General features: G+C 46.0%; 1 protein-coding gene across 2 annotated transcripts in view; it reads right to left on the reverse strand.

Annotated features, from left to right (window-relative positions):
* Inpp5a (inositol polyphosphate-5-phosphatase A) overlaps positions 1 to 24890 on the reverse strand; it is a 189060-nt gene that overhangs the window by 133783 nt on the left and 30387 nt on the right. The window lies entirely within an intron of this gene.

Here is a 24890-nt window from a genome sequence, read left to right on the forward strand (position 1 = left end):
AAGCATGAGATGCCCTGGGGAGATCCTCGCTGAAAGCTGGCATGGAGAGAGAGCCAGAGTCCCATGAGCAGACTAATGCTGTCCCAGGAGTGTCACACCATCCAATAATGCAGATGTAAAATTGAAAACCCTATAAACACACTGGTGTATGCCTGTCTCTCTGTCAGTTGGTTGCTTAGGTTTTTAACAAGGTCTTCCTCTTCCACTGAAACTGAAGTTGCTTCCAGATAAGCAGAACTCGAACACCCACAAACAAGGCTCAGAAGAGCAGAGCCCAGGCTGCCTATTCACGGCTAGGCCCTAAACCACTCCTAGCACATTGCCCATTGAGTGTCCTGAAAATCATGGAGAGAGAACTGTAGAAAAATTAATGATGGGGAAAAGCTGGCAAGGAAAAAGAACAACAGAGACCACACAAGGTGCACAGAGGAAACCGGACATCCACCAACCCTCAAACAGACGTCTTAGTAGGACTTCCAGATTGGTTTTGCACACACAGGAGACGCTACCTCCCTGCCTTATCCCCACAGAAGGCACGACAAAGACAAGTCAGAGCTGGACAAGGACATGAACAGAATATCCAAGCACAGGCAGAGAAGCCCAGCACCATTTGCCTCTAAAGAAATGTCAATCCAAACCACAGAGGATCCTGGGATGGTAGGGTACACTGTAATCCTAGCGATAGAAAGCAAAGGCAAGGGCATCACTGCAAGTCTGATGGTAGCCTCGTCCACGAACTGAGTTCTAGACCTGCAGGGGCTACATAGACAGAGTTAGTCTTAAAAAAAAAATCAAAAACAAATAATCAACCAATCAAGGCAGATTACAAAATCTAATGCTAAAACAGTAAACCCTCTCCAATGCTGGAGGAAGCAGGAAGGCTGGTCCTTGAAAGTCAAATCTGCACCACCATTTAAGCAGCAAGTCCTCAGCATAGTCTCCAGATAAGTTAAAAAAAAAATGCTTTCCACATGGAAACATACATTGAGAGCAGCCAAAAGGCAGAATGAGGGTAGGAAATGGGGCACTGCACATAGAGGAAGATCTCAGCAGCTCTGGCCCGATGTTCTTCTGGGCCTATGTAGTAGAAGCTGAGTCATGACCGGTACAGCCCTGGCCAGGCCTCTGAGCAGAGTCTCAGTGGGTCTGTGGATGGTGAGGATTACGGGCAGGGAGAAGGCAAGAGCAGTGGAGCCTCCAGAACCTCTCAGGGCAAGAGCTCATCACTGCACCGTCTTTAAGGCAGCCAGTTTCCAGGACAGTAACCCTACTGTTTCTTCCCTAGGTAGCCACCAATTCCAGCACATGACACAGCTAGGGGTCCCACCTGCCGCACTTTCTCGTTATTCTCATCCAGGGAGCTCCCTGTCAACACCCCAAGTGCCCTTCAGTATTAGAAGCAGGACTTGTATCATGAAACAAAATGTAAAGTCCTCTAACCAAATCTCCAGTCTGATCATAGTCAAGGCCCAACTATGATCTCTCAGGCTCTGCTACCTGGTTCAAGAGCCCCCACCCTGATAAGCTCTGCAAATGGGCTCCGTGGTGCAGAGCAAAACGTGTGCCTTCCCTGCTAAACATGGACTTCCACTGCGCTTACTGCCAGTCTCTAAGCGGGGGACACTGGCAACCCAGTACAATCCTCTCCAAGCTGTTTGTGGTAGGAGCCACAACCCACATAGCCTCATCTGCCCAATACTTCCACCTCTCACACAAATGGCCACACATGTCATTAGGTTTCAGAACCAGAGAATGGGATCCTTAAGTGGGGACAAGAGCAAAAGCCGCACTTCAGGCCAGGCCAGCAGGAATGGTCTGAACAGAGCAAGGGCAAGGGAAGCCCAGGTTCCAGACTCAGTTCTTATTTCAATAGCACCTGGGCACGCTGTCATCTCTGCACTGCCTCTTCAGAAGAAGTAAATGAGAAGCTGGCTGGAGGGTACTTTCCCCAGCCTGAAGCATATAGCACTGAGCTCTCCTGTCACACACATGAGCTTGGCACATAACAATGGCACTGAGGGACACCTGCCTAGGAACATGGGGTGATGATACTAGTCCCAGCACAAGCCTGTGCTGCCAGAGTCTGGCATGGTGACACACGTGCACCTGTGTCTCATGACTACTCAGTTAACTAGACATGGATTCGGCATGGCTAGACACTAACATGGCACACCTTTAAGCCTGAGACTCCCCACCCCTCCTGTGTAAAAGAAAACCCACTTTTCAGTCTCCATGAGAAGCAGCTGAGCACCTCCACAACCAGCACCTTCCCCTTGTGTCTGTATCTTAGTGCCTCACTATCCACAGAAGCCAGAGATCCCAACACCCACCCAGCCACCACCTTTGCTCATTTCCTCACATGAGCACAAAACCACCCAGAAAGAAGGGGAGGGGAGGGGAGGGGAGGTAAGGGAAGGGGGGGAGGGGAGGGGAGGCAAGCAATACCCGGCGCAACTTGGATCTGCCACCATGAGACACCCACAGGCCCAAATGCTCCCGGTTCTGGCTCACACGAGGAAGTCCAGCCATGTAAGACATGGACCCCACGGCCACTTCAGCTGCTGTGTCAGTGCAGCACCTGCCTCATTTGGAAATGGATCAGAACCAGAGTGATATTGCCAGAGATCCAGTTTTATCCTGTATAGAGCCTGGCAAACCCCTCCAAAGTGGCCCTAGCAGGAGTGTGCTCAAGGCTACATGGCTGTGAAGCATGTGCTGGCATCTCGGGAAGAGCTCTGGAACTGCAAGACACTCCAATCCAGTGTTTGGATGATGGCCTTGTTGAGAACATTAATCTTTCCCCCAACTTTCACTGTAGATCCACAAGAACTACGAACCAAACAATACCAAAAAAGTGCTTTAGACCAAGGTAACCCCTTGGTTTACTATCTGTAGGATGTCACCCACAGTTGTGAAGAATTAGACATCACTGAAAATACTCTAACTTGAAAAGGACAAGGTCATCACCACAAGTCACAGGAAGTGCCCACCAGATTGCTCTGGGCAGGCTCCCTCACCCGTAACCAACCTCCTCTGGGTCCTCTTGAACTGCCTTCTCACTGCCAACCTCACAGACCCTCACTCTTTCCTGTACTCCTTCACACACTCCCATAGGCTCCATACGCAGTGTCACGCATGCACGCTCTCACGCATGCATGCTCTTACCAGCTCTACATTCGTTTGTGCCCACACTCCTTTGTGCCCATACTCAAGCACACACATGCTCACTCTCAGGCTCCACACTAACCTGTGCCCACATTTACCCATGCCCACACTCACTCTCACACATGCTCACTCTCACAGGCTCCACACTCACCCACACCCATGCTCACTCTCACAAACTCCATGCTGTGCCCACACGCTGTCTCACCTACTCAAATATTTGTCCTATCATATACCACCACACAGTCGCTTCTCTCAAACCATCACTCACACAACCTTTTCCCTCAGGTGACCATCACTGGAGTGGTGTCCCATTCCTCAGTTCATCATGGACCTTCCCACGTGCAGCCCATTCCCATGTCCTCTGCTTTTACCATGGAAGTAGGCCGAGCACCATGCCAGCTACACTGCCCAGCCCCACGCTGCTACATTCCTCCCTCCAAAGCACCGCCTTCCTGCTCTTCCCTCTCATCCTGTTCTGCTACAGCACAGTAGCCTCCAGAAGACAGTCTGTCAGCACTCAGAGCACAGTGCCTCTCGTCCCTCAGTAAAAGACAACAACCTCCAGATCTTCAGAGCCACCAGGCCTGAGTTCCTGACCCTCGGTCCATATTACACAGTGCAAACCCTGCTTCTCTAACATCAGGGCCTCTACGTTTTTTTCCTCAGAGTCTTAGAAGCTCAACACTGCTACCATGCATGACCACAGGCCATCTCCTCCCCTCGCATGCCATGCCAAGGCTCCCTGACCAACAGTCTCAATCAGTCCTGAGCCTGTAGTTTTTCCATTTCAAGCAAGCAAGCTACATAATATTTCTACCCTGCCTTTCTTCAGAGACTGTCAACTCCTAGCTTCTACACATTTCTTCCTAGCCCCACATAAGCTATAAGATTTAGTATGACAGTAATTTCAACCATTATCAAGTTCTGAGACAGAGACAACCAATCAGAGCTAGGTTGTGAGATGGCTGTACCTGAAACAATAAAATAGTAGTGGGGGCAACTTCTCGCCTCACCTGGGAGAGTGCAGTAAAGGAGTAGGGAGAAGGTGCTACTGGGAGAGGTCCCTGACAAACACAACAGCCAAGGGGTGAAGACACCAGGGCAAATGCAGGAGGCAGAAAACAAATACCACGTCAAAATGTCCTGGAGGGAAAGGAAACCAACCAGCTGGGTAGAGGATAGTGACTCTAAAATACTGGAGCAGAAAGATGGCAGCAGACCACCAAGCCCATCAGCATAAAGAGCCCCCAAGCCGTAGTAAAGCACCATGTGACTGAGGCTAGTCACAGAGGGCACAGGGCGTGAGCTAATGCAAGCACAGTGTGACTGAGGCTAGTCACAGAGGGCACAGGGCGTGAGCTAGTGCAAGCACTAGTGACAGCAAGCATATGAGAAAGCTGAGAGGAGGAGGCTGGCTTCAAGTGGTCACCACCCAGCACACAGCATTCACAAACATGGCCCAAGATGAAAATGCGGTTCAAAACATTTCTGGCTGGCTGTTAAAAGAACTGTAGAGGTTTCTCTCAAATTCAGCAATTCCTTTGCCTTAGTTCTGTGCTCTTCCCTGTGATCCCAGAAAAGCAGAATCTAACCCTTTGTTTTGGGGTAAGGGGACACTGTCAGGTAACCTGTTGCCCACCTGTGATGTCAGCCATCACAAGGACGGAGATTTCTGAGAGAAGGAATCTGTAGGTGATTGGCAGTTTTCTGTAAGGATTTTTCTAAGGAAGGAAAGAAGACCTGCATGAAGTGGTTTCATTTTAATGCGGAACATGTAAGAGTTGAGACTGGCCTTTTAGCATGTTTATCACACAACCCTAGCAGAAAACATGTGCAAATGCCAAGGCAGCCTGACGACACTGTCCCCAGAAGACCTAGGGAGTGAAAGCTGGCAGAAGGAACCGTGTACTTCTCACTGGTGACATCAAGCAACAGACAAGGAATACCAGGTCAGTGGGCAAGTGCTTTTTCCAGAATGAGAGACAGACAGACAGACAGACACACACACACACACACAGTCAATAGCACAAGCTCATGCTGGTGCTGGGGTATGGCTCAGTAGTGTTGAAGTCCTGGGTTCAATTTCCAGTACTACAATAACAATAATTTAATTTATTTTTTTAATAGAGGAGCAGTTCTTTCTGAATACAAAAAGCAAAGAGACTGGAGAGATGGCTCAGCAGTTAAGAGCACTGACTGCACCAGGTGGTGGTAGCACAGGTCTTTAATCCCAGCACTCGGGAGGCAGAGGCAGGCGGATCTCTGTGAGTTCGAGGCCAGTCTGGTCTACTAGAGCTAGTTACAGGACAGGCTCCAAAACTACAGAAAAACTCTATCTCGAAAAAACAAAAACAGAAAGAAAAAAAAAAGAGCACTGACTGCTTTTCCAGAGGACCAAGGTTCAATTCCCAGTACCCACATGGCAGCTAAAAACTATAACTCCAATCCCAGGACATCTGAAACCCTCTTCTATGATATAGATATAAATAATTTGCATTGGTGTGGATTTGAATGTCAATTTTGTTATATGTATATGCATATTTCTAATCTTGATTAAGGTATTGTGATTATGTAGTTCATTTTAAAATGTAATGTATATAGGTTGTTAATGGATAATCATCGATAATTGTCAAGCTTTTAGTCATGTTAGTTAGATTTTCTAGATGTGCATAGATATATTTCAGTTAGATAGGCATTCTTCATATCTTTCAAAGACTACAGAACATGGCATTTAATGTTTTAATAACTTAGGGCTTTTCATGATAATGAGACACATCTGCTCCTGGCAGCACCAATCTACTTCAAGAGGAAGATGGGCACCGAAGAGGCTCCTTAAGGAGTTTGATAGCCATTTGGGCAAGAAACTGCTCTTGCCTGGACTGTTGCATAAACTGGACACAGAGAACCCGCAGAAAGAGGACTGCTAAACTTGCCTAAAGGTGAGATGGTTTTTCGGGGTTCCTGACTCATAAAAGAGTCTACGAGACATTCTGCAGGACACAGCAAAAAGTGACTAAACTGTCTTTGGAATTTCCTGCTTGATGAAAATGTCTGCTAGATACTATGGGCCTAAAGGCTAAAGATGGATGCCCCAACAGTACAAAAGAACTTTGGGTGACTGTCCAGGCAGTGAGATGTCTCTGTCATTTCTAGTGTTTTTGGATCTCTTGTTTGCTTAGGTAATATTATATCCTTCTGGAGTCTTTGATGGAGTTAAAGAATGGTTAGTTATAGTTTTCATTAGTTATGATAAAAGATAAAATAGATATAAATATTGTAACTGTAATTCTTGCTTAATAACTGTTTTGTTATATGTAATTTTACTATGTTAAAGTTAAAGCCTTTCTTTTTTGTTTAAACAAAAAAGGGGAAATGATGGAGGAGTTACTTTCATTTAATAAAAAAACTGCCTTGGCCCATTTATAGGCCAGCCCTTAGGTGGGTGGAGTAAACAGATAGAATGCTGGGAGAAAGGAACAGAGTCAGGAGTCGCCATGATTCTCCCACTCCAGAGAGACGCAGGTTAAGATCTTTCCTAGTAAGCCAGCTCGTGGTACTACACAGAATATTAGAAATGGGTTAGATCAATATGTAAGAGCTAGCCAATAAGAGGCTGGAACTAATGGGCCAGGCAGTGATTAAAAGAATACAGTTTCCGTGTAATTATTTCGGGGCATAAGCTAGCCATGCGGGCGGCCAGGTGCCGGGGATGCAGCCCCGCTGTTCATATTACAACACTTCTATCCTCTGCAGGCACTGCATACATGTGCTGCATAGAGATGTATGTCAGGAAAAATAGTCATACACATAAAAATAAATAAAATCTAAGAAAGTTTTAATTAAAAAAAGCAAAGATAAGATACTGAGGAACTGTCCATAATTTCACCATGCAACACCCAAAAGATCCACAGCAAAGCATACCAACCACAGAAAGAGTTGTTCTGCTGAGGCCAGGAATGAGCAAAGATGCCCACAACCTTCTGTACAACTCAACAATTTGTGCCCCAGTGAGAAAAGTCAAGCAAGAAAAAGAAAGATGTCAAACTAAAAGAGGAAAGAAAAATGATCTCACCTCAAAAACAACATGATCTTGGATATACAAAATTCAAAAATTATACACAAACAGAAAACTCTTAGAACCAATATATTTAGCTGTCACACATACACACTGTATTTCTTATACCCATAATAAACAATCCAAAAGTCAAGCTAAAAAAAAAATTTCACTTAGGATAACATCATAAGGAACAAACAGGAGGTAAACAAGGAAGCAAAATACTGTCTACTTCACAGTGCAAAATACCACCTAAAGAACCCAAAAACACAGCAGCAGCTGCACAGGCTGGAGATAACTGCGTAAACTGGGAGACCATGGAGAAGCCGAGGCCCAAAGGGGTCCACAGCCAGCGCAGCAGGCAGCAAAAGCCCCACAGTGTCTTCACAGAAACAGAAAACTCCATTCTACCATTCACATGGAACTCTCAAGGAACTCCAAATATCCAAAATAATCTTTAAAAAAATAAGAACAAATTGTGTCAGGCATGGAAGCATACATCTAGGGGTCTGAGAAAAGAGATGGAGAAGGAGAAGATGAGGGGGGAGAAGAAGGAAGAGGAGTAAGGAAGGGGTATGGGGAAAGGAAAGAGGAAGAGGGGGGAAGGAAGGAAGAGAGGGAAATGAAAGAGGAAGAGAAAGAAGGGTGGAGAAGAAGCAGCAGCAAGAAGTTGGAGTTCTCACTAAGTGTCAACTTTTTTTAGTCGTACAGAACACAGATTGTCATGGAGTGGTACAAAAGAAGAACAGAGATTGACAGGACAGACCAGAGAGCCTAAGAACAAGCCCTGACTGACACTGCCCTGGAAGTTTAATGAGGGTACCAAAGCCACTCAGTGGGGAAAGTGGTAACCTACTCAATGCACACTGACTACAATAAAGCCGGTAGGGAGACACAAATAGCGGCAATGTCATCCAAACGATCTCCCTGTGCTGTGCAGGTAGGGCCAGGTCGGCTAAGATGTTTCTAGTCCTGACTACAGTTTATTCTCATTTTATAACAACTAGGGGGAGGAGGTTTCAGGGCCAGCAATAACAAGAGGCCCCATAAATTCAACCCAATAAAGGTGAAAAGAATTCTGGGTCCAAGATAAAGTATATTTGTAATCTCAGAACTCAGGAGGCTGCAGCAAAAGGATTGAAAGCCAGCAGACAGCTATTGCCACATAGCAAGTCCCTATCTCAGAGAGAGGCGATAAGAAGAGAAAGGGGGAAATCCTGGACTAGAACAGCAAAGCCCGCCTACAGCAACCTTACACACACAGCAAAAGCGGGACAAGCTGGAAATAAACACAGGAATAAGGAGACATACCACAATTCCACAGTTACAGACCTGAATACAGTCTTAAATCCTTAAAGTCCCTTAAAGGGGCTGGGCGTGGTGGCACACTCCTTTGATCCTAGCACTAAGGGAGGCAGAGACATAAATTTCTGAAATTCAAGGCCAGCTGGTCTATATAACAAGTTCCAAGCCAGCCAAGAGTGAAACCCTGTCTCACAAAAGCAAAATACAAAATAAAATAAAATAAAATAAAATAAAACACTGCATAAAGGACCAGCAAGTTGGTTCTCTGAGTTCTCAGGTCCATGTAAAGGCAAACAGAGAAACAACTCCACAGAGTGGTCCTCCCGCCCCGCTGTACTACAGCATGTCCATATTACACACAGAGATAATCTTTTTAAAGAATGAAAAACTGTATAAAAAGATAGCCCCACAACCCTACTATTTTTCCCATGTTCCTACAGATGTATGGGAAACACTATCTCCTGAAGGTCACAGCAGAAAGCACCACTCAGCGCCCTCACATCTGCCTCTACTCTCCTCCCACAAAATATAAGGGTTGTAGTAGCACAGACAAGAAAATCCCAGCTCCCGTGGAGTGGGGTAGGCACCCTGAAGCCCTGCTGAGTCCTCTCTGGTCACACCTGGACAGGGAGGCCCTCCCAAGGCTGGGGAGAGCAGGAGGAGAAAGGCAGGGCCCAGAGGAATTGCACACGTTTCTACCTCTTAGACCCTGGAGAACATAAAATAATAGTTTATGATAGTACCTATCAACATGGAAGTCTCCATCTTAAAGAAGCCAACAAAATTCCAGTACTTGGGAGGTGGAGGCAAGAGAATTACAAGTTTGAAGTCAGCCTGGGCTACATAGCCAGAGAAAGGGAAGGAGGAAGTAAGGGAGGGAAGGTGGGCAAAATATAACTTGCCTTCAGATAAGTCCGAGCAGCAAGGCTCAGGCAGCAAGCCCCTCCCCACCCTACCCCCAGGATCCTTTCCACCCCATTCTAAATAGGAAAGGAGAAAACACAAATTTTGGAACAGTTGTCCTTTCGGCAGTGGTTGCTTCTTTCTCTTTCTTTTATTCTTATAATTACCATGCACTGCTTTCATATTTTTAACTCTTTTCAAGGTCTCAGAAAGAAAACAACTGAAGCATTCAGAATGCTTTAGCCAACACTGTGAATAACTACTAGTGGCTGAAAGGAGCAATAAAAGACAAGAGACCGAGAGGGAAAATATTTGCAGCTTCTGTGAAAGCTGCTGGGCCAATTTCCTGGCTATATAAAAAGCTGCTATGAATAAGTGAGAAAAAGATCATCAGCTCAGACACATGCACGCATACACACACACACACACACACAGAGAGAGAGAGAGAGAGAGACAGAGAGAGAGAGAGAGAGAGAGAGAGGAGACAGACAGACAGACAGACAGACAGACAGACAGACTGAGACTATGCACAAACCCATATACAGCACGTGCATGAGATACATGTCCGTAAGGACAGGAGTACACATCAACTCAAAGCTACCTGGACCAGGCACTGCAGAGTATGCCCAGGGTCAGGGGTTTCTCCCACTGCAAGTCAGCACAGGCTTTGTCTTCCTGTGAGGACAGAAATGTTCTACATCTGCAGGGGCCATATCTGTGGACATGTGCTAGAAGGGCTGAGTATTTTATGCAATATTTATTGTTTAAACCTAACTAGGGGGCTGGAGGCTATGTTCTTAGAAAAGAGGGTTCTAGGTTACAGAAAGAGGAAGCTCTGAGTATCCTATAATACACTAATATGATATTGACATATAAACATGACAAGCAAAGCACACACAAACAAGAACAACAAACCAATAACATTACAGCTACAGTTACACATGTCCAACACACCCAGCAGTAGTTACAGCTTCACATGCCACATTCAGTAGAAAAATCAAGACCACCTGGGGAAAAAACTGACCAAACTATCAAAGAAGATCAAGCAATCATTTCCACAGTTCACTCCTACCAAGCTCTACACAGACAGAGTTCAAGGCCCCTTGCCCTTCCTTGCTCCTGTCCTCAGGGGAAGAAGACAACCAAGTGAGTACCAACATCCCAGGAAAAGCCTCAGGGGCTGGGGAGTTAGCACAGAGACTGAAGACAAGCACACACAGGAGTCACAGCCAAGAGCAGCTAGCAGGAACAGCCCTGGGAAGCGTGGTGGCAGAAGGGTACTGATAGGAATCTGTGCAAGCCACTGGAGGCTGGGTGCAGACTAGTGTGAGAAAGGGGAAGTCCACGCCACCATGTTTTGGGTGTGTTGGTTACTTTTCCATTGCTGTGACCAAATATCTGACAAGCAACTTAAAGGGAGTTGTTTATTTTGGCTCGTGGTCGCACAGCATTCAGCTTACAGTTGCTTGGTTCCATGGACTTGGGCAGAACATCATGGCTGCAAGAGCCTGAAGTTCAGAGAGAAGGAGGCAGAAAGGGGCCAGGGACAGGATACCCCCAAAGACCTGCCCGAGTGACCTACTTCCTCTAGCTAGATCCTATCACCATAAGTTTCCAGAACCTCCCCCAAACAGTGCCACAAGCTAGAAATAGGGTTAGCATACAAGCCTGTGGGAGACACTTCATATTTAAAGATGGACTGGGCATTCCACACGCTGTGGGTTTTACCTCCTTCCTGGTTCTCGGTAAAGAGATGGGAAAGATCCTTGCAGGCCCTGAGAGGGAGATGGAAGCAATGTGGTAAAATGTACCCTAAGCACCCCCAGAGCCAAAGCCTATCCCGGGGGGTCAGGATTCTAACAGACACCTAGCCCACCTGCAAGGGCTCCTCCCTCACAAAGCCTTCCACCTCACCAGGGAAGAGCAGACAAGATGCAGAGAACAGTCCAGGCACAGGACCACCAGGGCTGGGAGTTAACCACAGACTACAGACCACTCCCCCACACGACAGCAGCACCACTGTGGCTCCAACAGAATAAGACATGATGGGAAGGAGTGCTACTGAAACAGCCTCTCTGAAGACTCAGAGAAACCAAAGGCATCTGAAGAAAAGGAGACAAAGGTATTGGAGAGATTTGAACCCCTTGCCAAGACTCCAACAAACATCAGAAACAGCCAGCCCCAGACGCCAATCCAATTCAACTCCCTCCACCTCACACACCATGTCCGCACTCCAGCAAAACTCACAAGGTATGTGAAAGGCAAGAGCCCAAAGACATAAAACACACTCCAAACCAAACTGAGCTATGACGTATGTCTAAAACAGTGGAGACATGCACCCTAAGGCTCTAAAGGGAGTGTGAGAACACACTGACCACATGACAAAATGATGGAACAGAAATGCACACACTGCAGTGGAAAAAATAATGGCCTATGCCAGGCCCTGGGGACTCTGCCACAGAGGGAACCACCAGTAAGCACAGAGAAATGTCAACAGGAACGTCCCAGACTGAAATACACAGAGAAAAAAAGATCTTAAAATAAACAGAGCAGGGCTGGCAGGAGGAGCCAGAGGGTAAGCTTATTTGGTAAAATGCTTCCCACACAAACCAGAGGACCCAAGTTCAAGTCCCAGAACCAATGCAGCAGCCTAATGTGACTAACTTGTAATCCTAGTGCTGGGGACATTCAGACAGCAGATCCCTTGGGCTCACAAGTCAGACAGCCTAGCTTAATCCTGAAACCCAAGACAGTGAGAGATTCTCTAGCAAAAAAAGAAGGGGGGTGCTGGAGAGATGTCTCAGCAGTTAAAAGTACTGGCTGCTCTTCCAGAAGATCAGGCTCAGCTTCCAGCACCCACATGGTGGTTCACAACTGCAACTCCATTCTCAAAGATCTGACATCCTCTTCTGGTCTCCCTGGACACAAACATGGTACAGACATACATGCAGACAAAACACCAATATGTATAAAATTTTAATTTTTTTTAGGTAAAAATAAAAGGTAAATGGTTCCTGATGAATAACACATAAGGCTGACCTCTGGTTGAGAGAGGGAGAAAGAGGGAAAAGGCTATCTGGAAATGGGTGATTTCAAAGGCCATGAGCACATAATACACCAAGAGAATCAGGAAGAAAGAATAGCAGAAATATAAAGTAGTAATGACTGAGAAACTTCTAAGATTAATGACAAGCAGAACAAACCACAGATGTGATAAATTCAGCAAACACCATATATAAATATGAAGACATCCAAACCTGATTGTGTCTCATTCAAACTTCAGGACAGTAATAATAGGGGAAAGTCTTGAAGGAGGCAAGGAAAAAAAAAAAAACATCTTAACTACAGAGAACAGTGAAAAGAATTACAATCAACTTCTCAGCACACCATGCAAATAAAACAGTAAACCACTTTAAGCGATGAAATATTTTTTACGAAAAATAAAAGCCATCTAGAATTATGTGTGCAGAAAATCACCCTCCAAATGTGGAAGAATGAGAAAGGTTTCTCAGACAAGACCCACCCAGCAAGCAAAAGAAAAGAACTAAAGGAGGGGAACTGTAAAAGCTGAGTGTCCCATGCCCAGAAATGGGGGTGGAGTGGCCAACAAAAACTAACTCTATGGCTTTTCTGGTCAGTTTTGTTTCATTTTGGCATTTTTTTCTTATTGGTGTTTGTTTGGTTTTTGTTTTGTTTTGTGGAGAGAGAGAACACAAACACGAAGTTGAGTGAGTCGGGAGATAGGATCTTAGAGGAACTGGGGAAGGGGAAACGTGATCAAAATATATGGAAAAAAGTAATTTAATAAAGAGTACTAAGTAGCTTTTCAATAATAGCCAACATGTCTGGAGAGATGGCTCAGTGCTTAAGAAAACTGACTGCTCTTCTAGAGGGCCTGTATTCAACTCCCAGTATCCACATGGTGGCTCAAAGCCATCTCTTAACTCCGGTCTAAGGTCTAATGCCCTCTTCTGGCCTCTGTGGACACTGCATGCATGCAGTGCACAGATAGGTATATAGGCAAAATGACCATATACATAAATACACTTTCAAAAGTAACAATAAAGGCCAACAACCATCTGTGATAAGGTTGTGTGCAGAGACTACAGGCACTTCCTGTGTGGGCAGTACGGCAGCAGTGCTCAACCTCTCACGATGGTGTTCTCTCCAGGATAACACTCACCGACAGCCATGACAGGTCCTGTGAACAGGGAAGAAGCCCCCACAAAGGCCTCTACAGATGTAATTAAGCACCCCTGGATGGCTCTTAAGTTGATGGGTGGGAGAAATCCCAGGCACTTGGTCTCATCAAATGGCCATTTCTGAGTCTGAAGGCAAGACACTAGAAAGCAAGCACCACAGTAGGTGCCTTCCAGGAATCCCACAGCCAGGGGAAAAGGGTGTCAGCAGAAACCCACCCAGGAACAGAAGTGCAGGCCCCGCCCTGGTGAGAACAACCTCACCTGCAGGCTGACTGCCTCAAGAGACGCAGGCAGAGGGCCCAGTTGAGTGAAGCCTGACTCCCACCCATAGAAACACAAGACAATAAATTAGTACTTGTCATATAACACAGAAAACTGTCATAAATATGTAAGTGTGTATAGCAGAACACAAGGAATATTTCAAGTATTTGTCCCAACCAAGTTTGTTTTGGCATAATGTCTATGGTCAGGATTTAATTTAAAACTTTTCCTAATGTTACCCTGCGCGCTATTAAAGGGCAACTACTATCAGACTGTTCATCTGCCTTCTTTCCATCTTGCCAAATACTTGCTGTCCACGTCCTCAAACAAACAACCCTTGACATTTCCTTAACTTATGGTTCTTCTGTCTTTTCATTCAGGAATACTAGGATCTGTCTCCCTCTCTACACTCCTTCAGGTAAGATGGAGTTCTATACTCTAGCTTTGAGTCTGATTATTACATTGTGCTTTATAGCAACAACTTTAAACATTGTGAAATATATGTTATAAATATTGTACACCATGTTTGTCTGTATCTTAAAGCCAGCCCATCCTCAGCAAAACGCTAGGGTCAAAATGAGGCTCAGAGGTCTGTTACTTACAGAACAACAAGATGAGGTCAGATAACAAGGCCAAAGAAGCAATACTAGAGCCAGCAATTGGGGTGGGGGTATGGCACCTGCAAGCAGGCAAGGGACAACATACATGGAAACCCAGACATCAGTGGTGATACTAAAGCAACCTATAATAAAGACAATAAAGAAATGATGAGGACAGCAGTTCCTAAAACCATTACACAAAATCAGCAGCCATCAGACATACATACAAAAAAAGACAAAAACAAACAACAACAACAAAAAAAAAAACAGCAGAAAACACCTTGGTAAAGAAAACCTTTTTGTAGGGTAACACACAAACTTTTAAACGTGAAATTTTACATGACAAAAAAGAAGACTTTTAAAAGCTATTCCTATAAGAGGGAGGAAAAATAACATAAGTCTACAGGACAATTCCTGCTGTCCTTCAAGAATGAACTCCATCAAGCCCCAGCTCTTCCATGTCAGGGCAAGAACACATCTTTTACTCACCAGACAACCAGGTGGTGCACCCTAGGAGGTAGCATGTATGACAGGACACAGGAGCCCCCACCCTGCTGCCTGGCAGAAACCACTGTGCACATGCAAAGATAAACTGTGACTCAAAGTCCACACAACTTTTAAGAAGGGTACATTTCACTCCCATAGCGCTGTACGGTGAACCAACCATCAGTGGGGTGGAAACGCTTACAGTGTGCATCCCAGTGGATCTTCCTTGTAACTGAACAGCTTTCAAATGCTAAGGAAAAAAGGTAGAAAAATAGGCAAATATCTATCAGGTATTACAAAAGATCTCAGAGTGACCTTACATGGTGGAAGGGTGTCACCCCACCTCCATGAGACAACACTGCCTGGCCCACTCCATTGAGTCAATACAAAGCCTATGTTCACCCCAGTGGTATTCTTGCCAAAAATTCCTAGCTGGATACCAGGCAATTTCCAGAATGGTCCAAACAACCATACACCCTATAAGATACATATCCAAGACAAGGTATCAGAGAGATGATGAGGGTTGGGATGCAGTTCAGTTGGTAGAATGCCTGCCTAGCATGCAGAAAGCCCTGGATTCAATTCTAGCACCACATAAAATCAGCCATAGTGACTCATTTCTACAATCCCAGCACTCAGGAGGTGTTGACAAAAGGATCAGGAGTTCAAGGTCATCCTCAGCTACACAGCAAGTTCAAGTCCAGCCTGACCTACATAAGACCCTACTTAAGAAAGGAAGGGAGGAAGAAAATAATGCCTGAAGAATATAATACTCTACATACCCCAAGTGGCCCAGAGTATCCTATGGGAGGAAGAACACACACGGTGGTTGAGGACACAGGCAACTGGAAAGGCTACATAAACAACATGGTGATGGCTGCATGGGGACAAGGACCACAGACAGCAATGCTGGCTGTTGGTATCTCATTATAGGCTGCATGTCCGTTTGTAGTTAATTTGCAGAGTCCCCTCTGCATCCTGAGAGGTGACATGTACAGATGGCCTTCTCGCCAGGTGAGACAGGACACAGAGTATCTCCCACCTTGCTCCCTGGTAGGTTTCATTGGGTGACAGCTATGCTCAATAGAACCTCAGCTTTTTCCCAGGAGTCTCTATATTCATTCACTTCTCTCTAGGCCCAGGAATGCTTCCTACTCGCAAGCATCGCCCATGCTCTACATACTGCCTGCTGGAAGCCTACTCACTGAGGATGTGAGCATGACCATCAACCCCACAGAGCCCTGTTTCTGCAGGAAGGCACTCAGCATTCTGCACCCCTACAGGCAGTCCAGGTGCTATCTACACCCAAGGATGGAGGGCAAAGAAAAGTCATGAGAACTGTCTAGCAAGCAGGCTAAAATCTACATCAAAGTTCTCCCACAAGGTACTAGGCAGAGTGCTGGCCAACAGGCTTGGATCCCATCTGAGATGAAGGTGACAGCACTGTAGCCTGGTGTCAGACCATGAGAATGAATGGACCCCTTCCGTGGCACAGAACACCAATCAATACTCGCACCCTCTGATCCTGCCATCCTGGCAGCTACCTTGTGAGCTCACAACTTTTTAGACCCTTTCCTTTCTTGGAAATACTAAATAACAAAAACAGGCACACACACACTCTAGAACAGTCTGAGTCGTCTGAGCACTCATAAGGTGGTGCTGCATCTGCCAGCTCATTCGTACCAGCACCTGAGTCCTACCCTGGTATAGGAGCTCCAGGTATCCACCTTCAGAGGCCCCCTCTAAGGCCCCTGAGCCAGGCTGCACTAACTACTCCCAAGGCTGTGGGTCAGCACAGTGAGTGTGGAGAGAACAGAGAACAGGCCACTCACACTCACCCTTCCTGCCAAGACCCAGGGGGCAGCAATACAGCTCACACCTGACTGACCAAGTGCATAGTTCCACCAATGCAATAACTTCTAAGGAAGCAAACACAGCCCAGAGCAGGGTGACTTTACCCAGCTTTGAGGAATATGAGGTAGAGGCCTGAGAAGGGAGCCCCAGTTTCACCTCTGTGCAGCCCCAGCAAGGGTCAGGGCTGGCAAAACCTTTAAGGGAAGGAGGACTCTCAGAGAGGGTGGCTGGGCATTTGTGTCCAGCTGAGGGAAGTCCAACACGACATTCAAAACAGATGATATCAACACACCCCCAGGGATCTCACTTTCTCCTAGGCCTCTCAGGCCTGGAGCCATACATAGTCTCATACTCAGATTCCACCATCTGGTACCTTCCACACTTCCAGGATACCTTCACCTCAAGGATCACCGCACCCAGGAAGGAACGGCAGTCACCCTTGTGGCTGCTGAGCATGTGCAGTGGCATCTTTCAGAAACTCCCCTCTGCCTCGACGAAGAATACTACCTCTCACACAGGAGGGGCAGTTTCCAAGGGCTGGAACCATGCTTAGGACAGACCTGGACACAAACTACACTGGGCAGTCATACGGCCAGATGTGGTGAGACCACATCCCACAGCCCAGTCAACAACTGAGAACAGCCATCTTCAACGTGAATTCATCTCTCCTCAAACACTTCTTCAGATCCTCTGCACACAAGCCATGAACTACTATCATGGGCTCCCAGACCCTGTGGAAGTCACACACCGAGGCTTCCCAAGAACCGAAGCGTACCCCACAGCAGCTTAGGGACCCAGGGTAGAGCTGCTGGATTCTTCAGGAAATCCTGCCCTATGACACCCTTATCCCTGCGGAAAACCATTTCCTCTCGTGGGGAACGCAATATTGTCTACGCAGTCACGAAAACACTGAAGCTAAAAATAGTTTATAAAAGGAAGTGCTGATTGGGCCTCCCCACGCCAATGACAAGTGCAAGCTGTGTCCCCATGGTTGGGGGAGAAGCTTCTGCTGATTGGGGAGAAGCCAAGAAAAGGAGCCATCAGAGAGTGCTAGGCCCCGGAGCCCTCCTGGATCCAGCTTCCTCTATGACAACGGTTCTTTGCATGGAGGCCGGACAGCAGAGCTGGAAAGACAGCAAGGAGCAGATGCCTTCCTCTGGAAGACAATTAGGAAATCTCCCCTCCTTCATTAAATTAGAGATTAAAGCAGCCTGACTGTGAAGTGTGCTGAGCTTCCCCAGAGAACACACAGGCTGAGAACCTTAATCCACCGGGAAGAAATTTTAAACCAAATAAAGACTTTATCACAGGAAAAAAAAAAAAAAAGTGCCCTGGACCAGAATTTTAAATGATTATTTTTCATTAGAGAAGGTCAAATTCTATGAAATAAAGTCAAACTATGAAATAGTAGCATACAGAAATGGAGTAAACCAGGGCTGTAAGATGGTTCATCAGTAAAAGGTGTTTCCAGCTCTCTGAAAGAATCCAAGTTCCATCCCCAGTGCCCATGGTTGGAAGTTCACAACTGCCTGCAACTCTAGCTCTAGGGTATCTGGCACCCTCTTCTGGCCTCTGAAGGCAACACTCACACATACACACACACACACACACACACAAATAAAATTTTAAAAAATGAATGAAGCCATTCATCTTTTAGGCATAGTACAGGCCCTGGCTGGGCTGGGACCAAAGGCTTGGTCCCACTTCTTACAATCCCTGTCTAGCTAGTGTCCAGGCACCAGACACACAGAAGACAGGGTAAAAGACTAGAACACAGGCAGGCATCCTAGTTTGCTTTCTACTGGGGTCACAGACACGGGACTAAAAACAGTCTGTGGAGGAAAGGGTTTATTTCCTCTTACAGCTTACAGTCCATCAAGAAGGAAAGTCAGGGCAGAAACTCAAGGCAGGAACCTGGAGGCAGAAACTGATGCAGAGGCCATGGAAGAATACCTACCACTTATTGGCTTGCTCTCCATGGCATGTTCAGCCTGCTTTCTTATACACCCAGGCACACCTGCCCAGGTGTGGTACTGCCCATCATGGACTGGGCCCTCAGACATCAATCATTAATCAAAAAAAGTTCCCACAGACTTTGCTTACAGGCCAATCCAATGGAGGCATTTCCACAATCGAGGTTCCCTTTTCCCAAATGACCCTAGCTGTGCCAAGTTGACAGAAAAGGGAGAAGAGGGAAGGGGGAAGAGAAGGAGAAAGAAGAGAAAAAAAGGGAAGAAAAGAAAGAAAAGAAAAGAAAAGAAAAGAAAAGAAAAGAAAAGAAAAGAAAGCAGTACAGCAGGCTGACATAGCAACACTGAAATGTCAGCCGCTCCTCTGACAGTAACATACCCCCAGTCACAGGCCCAATGCCCTTCAGACAAGAGCTTCCCTCACACAGGCCACCTCTGTCTCCAGCTCCTGCCAGCTCCTGCCAGCTCCACACAGTGCAGCAGGCGCAGAGGAGGCGGCGTTTGTGTCCTCTTTATTTTCTAAATATGTTCATCTCTTTAAAAATATTGAAAACAAATCATAGCAAATCAGCCATAGCACACTATGTGGCCTTGTGGCGAACAATATGCTCATGGTCCTCTTGCTGTAAACAAGCATGGAGTGAGAATGGGGAAGGGGAACCTACAAGGGGCAGGGCCAGTTAAGTCATGAGAGTCTACAGTCAAAAGATGATGAGAAATTAGCCAGATAACCAAGTTGCCACCTCGTCATTTACATTTGAAAACCAGAACCTGGAAAATGTACAGGGTGGACTAGGGGAGGGGTGTCCAGCAAATTCTCCACATTCTCTGCCACACCATGAGTAGACACTTCTAGGTCCAACATCAAATAGATTGTTTTCTAACATGTACTGCACTGATTTCAAAAATTTTGGAAAGTCACCAAGAGGACAAGAAGAAAGTCTCAACTGTGGTAATGGTGATACCATTGCCCTGGGGTTCTCTGTCTACACATCAGAAAACTACCTAGCAGAAATGCACAGGCCTTCCTACACCCTCCCACATCCATAGCAGCCTCCAACCCGATGGGGTCATTTTAGAGACAGCCCTGCCAGCAACCCTTGGAGCCCTATTTGCCAGATGGGAAGCTAGGTGAGAGTCTGACCTTTATGGAGGACAACTGCTTTGTTCTGCTGGGGATAGACCTGCTGTGGTCAGACATAGAGACTAGGAAAGGACAAGAACCCTAACTCTTCTAAAGGAGTACTGGCTTCTGCATATGCCTGCCCACGTGGGGTTGGCCTCTACCCTAAAATGTGTCTGGAAAATTCCAGTCATCATTCTAAGCTCTGCAGATGAGCCTGCTCCTCTGTGACCCAAAGAAAAGACCTGGCATAGCAGTGTGACTGCCTCAGCCCACAGTCACACTGACCACTAGGCACCTCAGCTAACAGGCATTTCCACCTTATGAGATGGGAAACAATGTCTGTGGAGAATTAGCAAAAGCCGAAGCTTGTTCCTAGGGCTAAAACCCAGCTGTGGGGCTAAACACTTCTTATTCAAAATGCTTGGCCCAGGGTGTTTCTTTCTTTTTTTTTTAAATTTATGATTTATCTTTATTTTATGTGCATTGGTGTGAAAGTGTCAGATCCCCTGGAACTGGATTTTCAGACAGTTGTGAGCTGCCATGTGGGTGCTGGGAATTGAACCCGGGTCCTCTAGAAGAGCAGTCAGTGCTCTTAACCTTGGCCCAGGGTGTTTCTGATTCTGAATCAGAATGAGGGGTAGTTGCATACACATTATGAGCTATCTTGAGATAGGATTCAAATCTAAGCACAGAATTCACCTGTTTCTAGTTCATCTCATACACATTATCAGAAAGCATGCTACACTATGTAAAAACAGTTCCTGGCAGGCCTGGAACTCATGTAGACCAGGCTGGCTGCAAACTCTCAGAGATATGCCTATCTTTGTCTCCCGGGTACTGGGATTAAAGGAATGTGCCACTATGCCTGGCAAATAAATATGGGTTTGTTTCATTTTGTCTTGTTTCACTTTTGTATAATAGAGTAACTTTTTTTCCTATTGAAAAGACTCTTTTCTCATGTATCCTGATTATAGTTTACCCTCCCTCTACTCCTCCCAGTTCCTCTCCACCTCACCTCTCCTCTCCTCCAAATCTACCCTCTTTCTGTCTCTCATTAGAAAAGAACAGGCTTCTAAGAGATAACAACCAAATGCGACAAAATTAAATATAATAAGATGAAACAAAACTTTCATATTGGAGTTGAGCACAGCAACCCAACAAGTGGAAGAGAGTCCCAAGGGCAAGCACTAGAGTCAGACACCCACTTGTTCTCACAGTCAGGAGTTCTGTAAAAACACTAAGCTAATAGCTATCATATGTAAGCAGCAGACCCAGAAGGCCCTGTGCTTGATCCTTCAGTCTCTGTGAACTCATATATGTCTTACTTATTTGATTCAGAGGGCCTTGTTCTCCTGTGTCATCCATCCCCACTCTTACAATCTTTCTGCATCTTCTTCTGAAGGATTCCCTGATCTCTGAGGGAAGGGATCTCTTAATGGAGAGCTCCAATGTAGACTCTCACTCTGCATAATGTCTGATCATGGGTCTCTGTATCTATTCCCATCTACTGCCAGAGGTAGCCTCTCTGATGAAGACTGGATGAAGCACTGATACATGAGTATAGCAGAATATCATTACAAATCGTTTTGCAAAAATTTTTTAAGACCAGTCATGTTTGGTTTTATCCTAGGCCTCGGTGCTAACTAATCTATGGGTTCTTGGTCACCCAAGCAGTGTCAATATGGGTTCCTTCTCATGGAGTGGGTTTAAGTCAAATCAGACATTGGTTTGCTACTCCCACCGTTGCCCTAGCGTATTTTGCAAGTAGGACAAACTGTAGGTCAAAGGTTTTGTGGCTAGGTTGGTGTCCATGTTTCTCTTTCAGTAGACTGTAGAATACCTTCCCACATCAAAGAGACTTGAATAAAACATAGGGATGAAAGCTCCATGTGGGCATCAACTTGACTTCTCCATGTTCAATGAGTTGTGTAGACATTATCCTCAGCAATGGAGCCCCACTGTCAATTTTTGGAGAGCAACCCTTTGTCTTAGCATCATCTTGGGATGTTTGAGGATTTCCATGGGAACCCCCCCCCCCTTGGCCAACAACTCAACTGAATGCAATCCAGTCCCACTATGCCCAGCAAATAAATGTATTTTTTAATTGAAAATAATCAAAGTTTTCATACTAGAAACAATTCAAATGGTACCTCTATCAGCCAAACACAGAGGGCAACATGGGCTTCCTTCAGATCCTTCATGTGGCAAGCAGCCTCAGGCCAAGAACCCAGACAGATAGAGGCCCTCATTCTATACCCATAAAACAGACAAGAAAGCAGTGAGCAATGCCAAAGGCTGGTTCCTGGGCAGAGAAACTGGTTCCCTAGAGAAGACAACCTAGAGAAGGACACAAATGACCAGCTCAGGACTACAGGGGCCATCACAACAGACATGACAGAGGGACAACTTATGAATTCTTAACAAATGGACAAATCATTCCTTTAAATGTGAATTTTTAATTAAAACTTATTTTTCTAATAAAGTTTGCTAATCATTTGGGTTTTTTTTTCCTTAAAATATAAATTTTGGGGGATGGAGAGATAGAATGGCTCAGGATTTTTGAGCACATACCTCTCTTCTGGACAACCTGAATTCAGATCCCAGCACACACTCATAACTGCCTGTAACTCTAGCTGCAGGGCATCTGACACATTCTTCTGGCCTCACAAGTACTACATTCAGGTGCACATACCTGCACACTCTCTCACACACACACACGTGCACATGTACACAATTTAATTTTTAACACATAAAAATTAACATGCAATAAAACAGAAAACTCTTACCTTAAAAAAATCTCAAATAGTGTCAAAGAAAAAAGACTTTGCCACAAAAAATGGCACAGATGGCTTCACTGCTGAATACCATAAACATGGAAGGAAGAAATACCGTCAGTCTCATACAGCTCTTTCCAAGTCGAGAGGAAAAAGCCCAGCATGTTCTGCAACGCAGTACGAAAGACACCTTAACCAGACAACATGGCTGCCAACACTGCAAATGCAGGCAGAAAGCAAGCCACAGGCAGAGGTCCCAGCCAAGGGGTCCTAAACTCCAGGGAAAGGAGCAGTGTAGCCAAGGAGTGATTAGCCTGGGATAACTAGAGTATCTAACAGTCAAGATCACTGGGATCCACCCTGAGTCAGAAGAAAGGAAAGCTCCAGGCTCCTTTTGATGGACACAGAAAAAAGCATGGGGCAGCATTCAACACTCCATAACAAAAATGTTCAGTGTCATGGGAAACAGGAGGAAATACCCTCTGTTTGATAAGGGACATCAAAACCCCCACAGAGATGCTACATCCTTACTGGTGAGCTACTAAACACAGAAGCACTTCATGTGTGTCCAGGGTCCTCAGAGCATGCACTGTTCACAAAGAAACTGGAAGAGCTACACAACACTTGTGATTGCACAAAGGTCAGGGACACAAGAGTAATGTCCTAAAGCTCCTCTTCCTTTCTACACACTAATGAACACAACTGGAAAATGAAGTGAAAAGAACACTCGCTACCCACGGTAGCTGATGCATGCATTCCATAGGACAGTGTACAACAAAAGACATTCAAGACCAAGGGCTACAGACTACCCGAGGGAGAATGAAGCTGCCTCAACAAAGCAACAGAAGACGGCTCCATGGACGTTCCTGCTGATCCTCAGATTTAGGGCATGTGGATCATGAACTTGAGGCCAGACTGGGTTTCATAGCAAGATTTTGTCTAAGAAAACAATGAGTGACACATTGCTGATGGTGATGCATGGATTTAACACCAGCATTTGGGAGGAAGAGGCAGGCAGATCTCTATAAGTACTAGGACAGCCTGGTCTACAGAGCAAGTTCCAGGACAGTCAAGGCTACACAGAGAAACCCTGGAGAGAGAGAGAGAGAGAGAGAGAGAGAGAGAGAGAGAGAGAGAGAGAGAGAGAGAGAGAGAGAGAGAGAGAGAGAGAGATATCATTGTAAAATAAACACATGCTAAATCTCCCTTCCTCTCTTTTCCACACTGCTGGTCACTAGTGAGGTGCTACAGTCACATCACTAAGCTATGTGCCCTGGCCTACAAAGGAGGGGGAGGCTACTGGGGCCTATATCCTCAGATGCATGGCAAGACCACAAACCACACGTCTGAGAATGAAATTAAACCCTCAGGTCTCCAGTACCCTGCCTCCTACTCTTCCCCAGTAAGTTAGGATGCCCAGAGTCCGCTCCCACACTGTGATGCTATTCAAGTAAAGAGATTCCCCAGGTACACTTTCCATGGGGCTAAGGGATCAGCCTCTTCCTACAGGAGGTCAGCTTCCTCTTTCCCCAAAACCAAATGGCATCTGAGAGCCTACCCTTCATACACTCACTCAACCCAATTGTAGCTAGAATCCAACTAATTTCCCAGCTCAGCTTCTACATAGAGCCTGCTGCCCAGAAATCAACACAGGTCCAAGAAAAGGGACAGGTAAAGCAAAAGAAGCCTGCCTAACTCTGAAGGAAGTAGCAGGGGGCCTGGTCCTGCCTTGGTGCTAAATGCCCACTGTCCTGTCTCTTTTTCCCTAGATCTTGTTTTTGGGATGTACACACAAGTAACTGGGAAAGGCAAGTGCGCCCTCGAGTAAGAAGGAACCAGAGCCTCTGAGTACCCTTCTACCCCAAAGTGACAGTCAGCCATGTGCAGTATTCCTATTGGGGAGCAGTTCCACACAGCCCCAGATCACATAGCCAGTGAGTGTGAGGCTCAGTTAAGAATGCTGGGACATGGCCAGGACCCTGGTCACAGCCCACACTGAATCCAAAATTAGGTGAGATCCTGGCTAGCTGGCTACCAGGACCCAGTTGGGAACAGCAGGGGTACAGAGGGGACAACTGTTCTCCTGGGAGATGTGTGGTAGGCATACTCACAGCAGAGAGCCTGCAACAAAGTCATGAAGGCACCCGAGGGAGAAACATAGGTACCCAAGGGAGAGCAGTCTTGGCCCTTA

Source organism: Chionomys nivalis, chromosome 8 (genome assembly GCF_950005125.1).
Source record: "Chionomys nivalis chromosome 8, mChiNiv1.1, whole genome shotgun sequence".
Lineage (NCBI taxonomy): Eukaryota > Metazoa > Chordata > Mammalia > Rodentia > Cricetidae > Chionomys > Chionomys nivalis.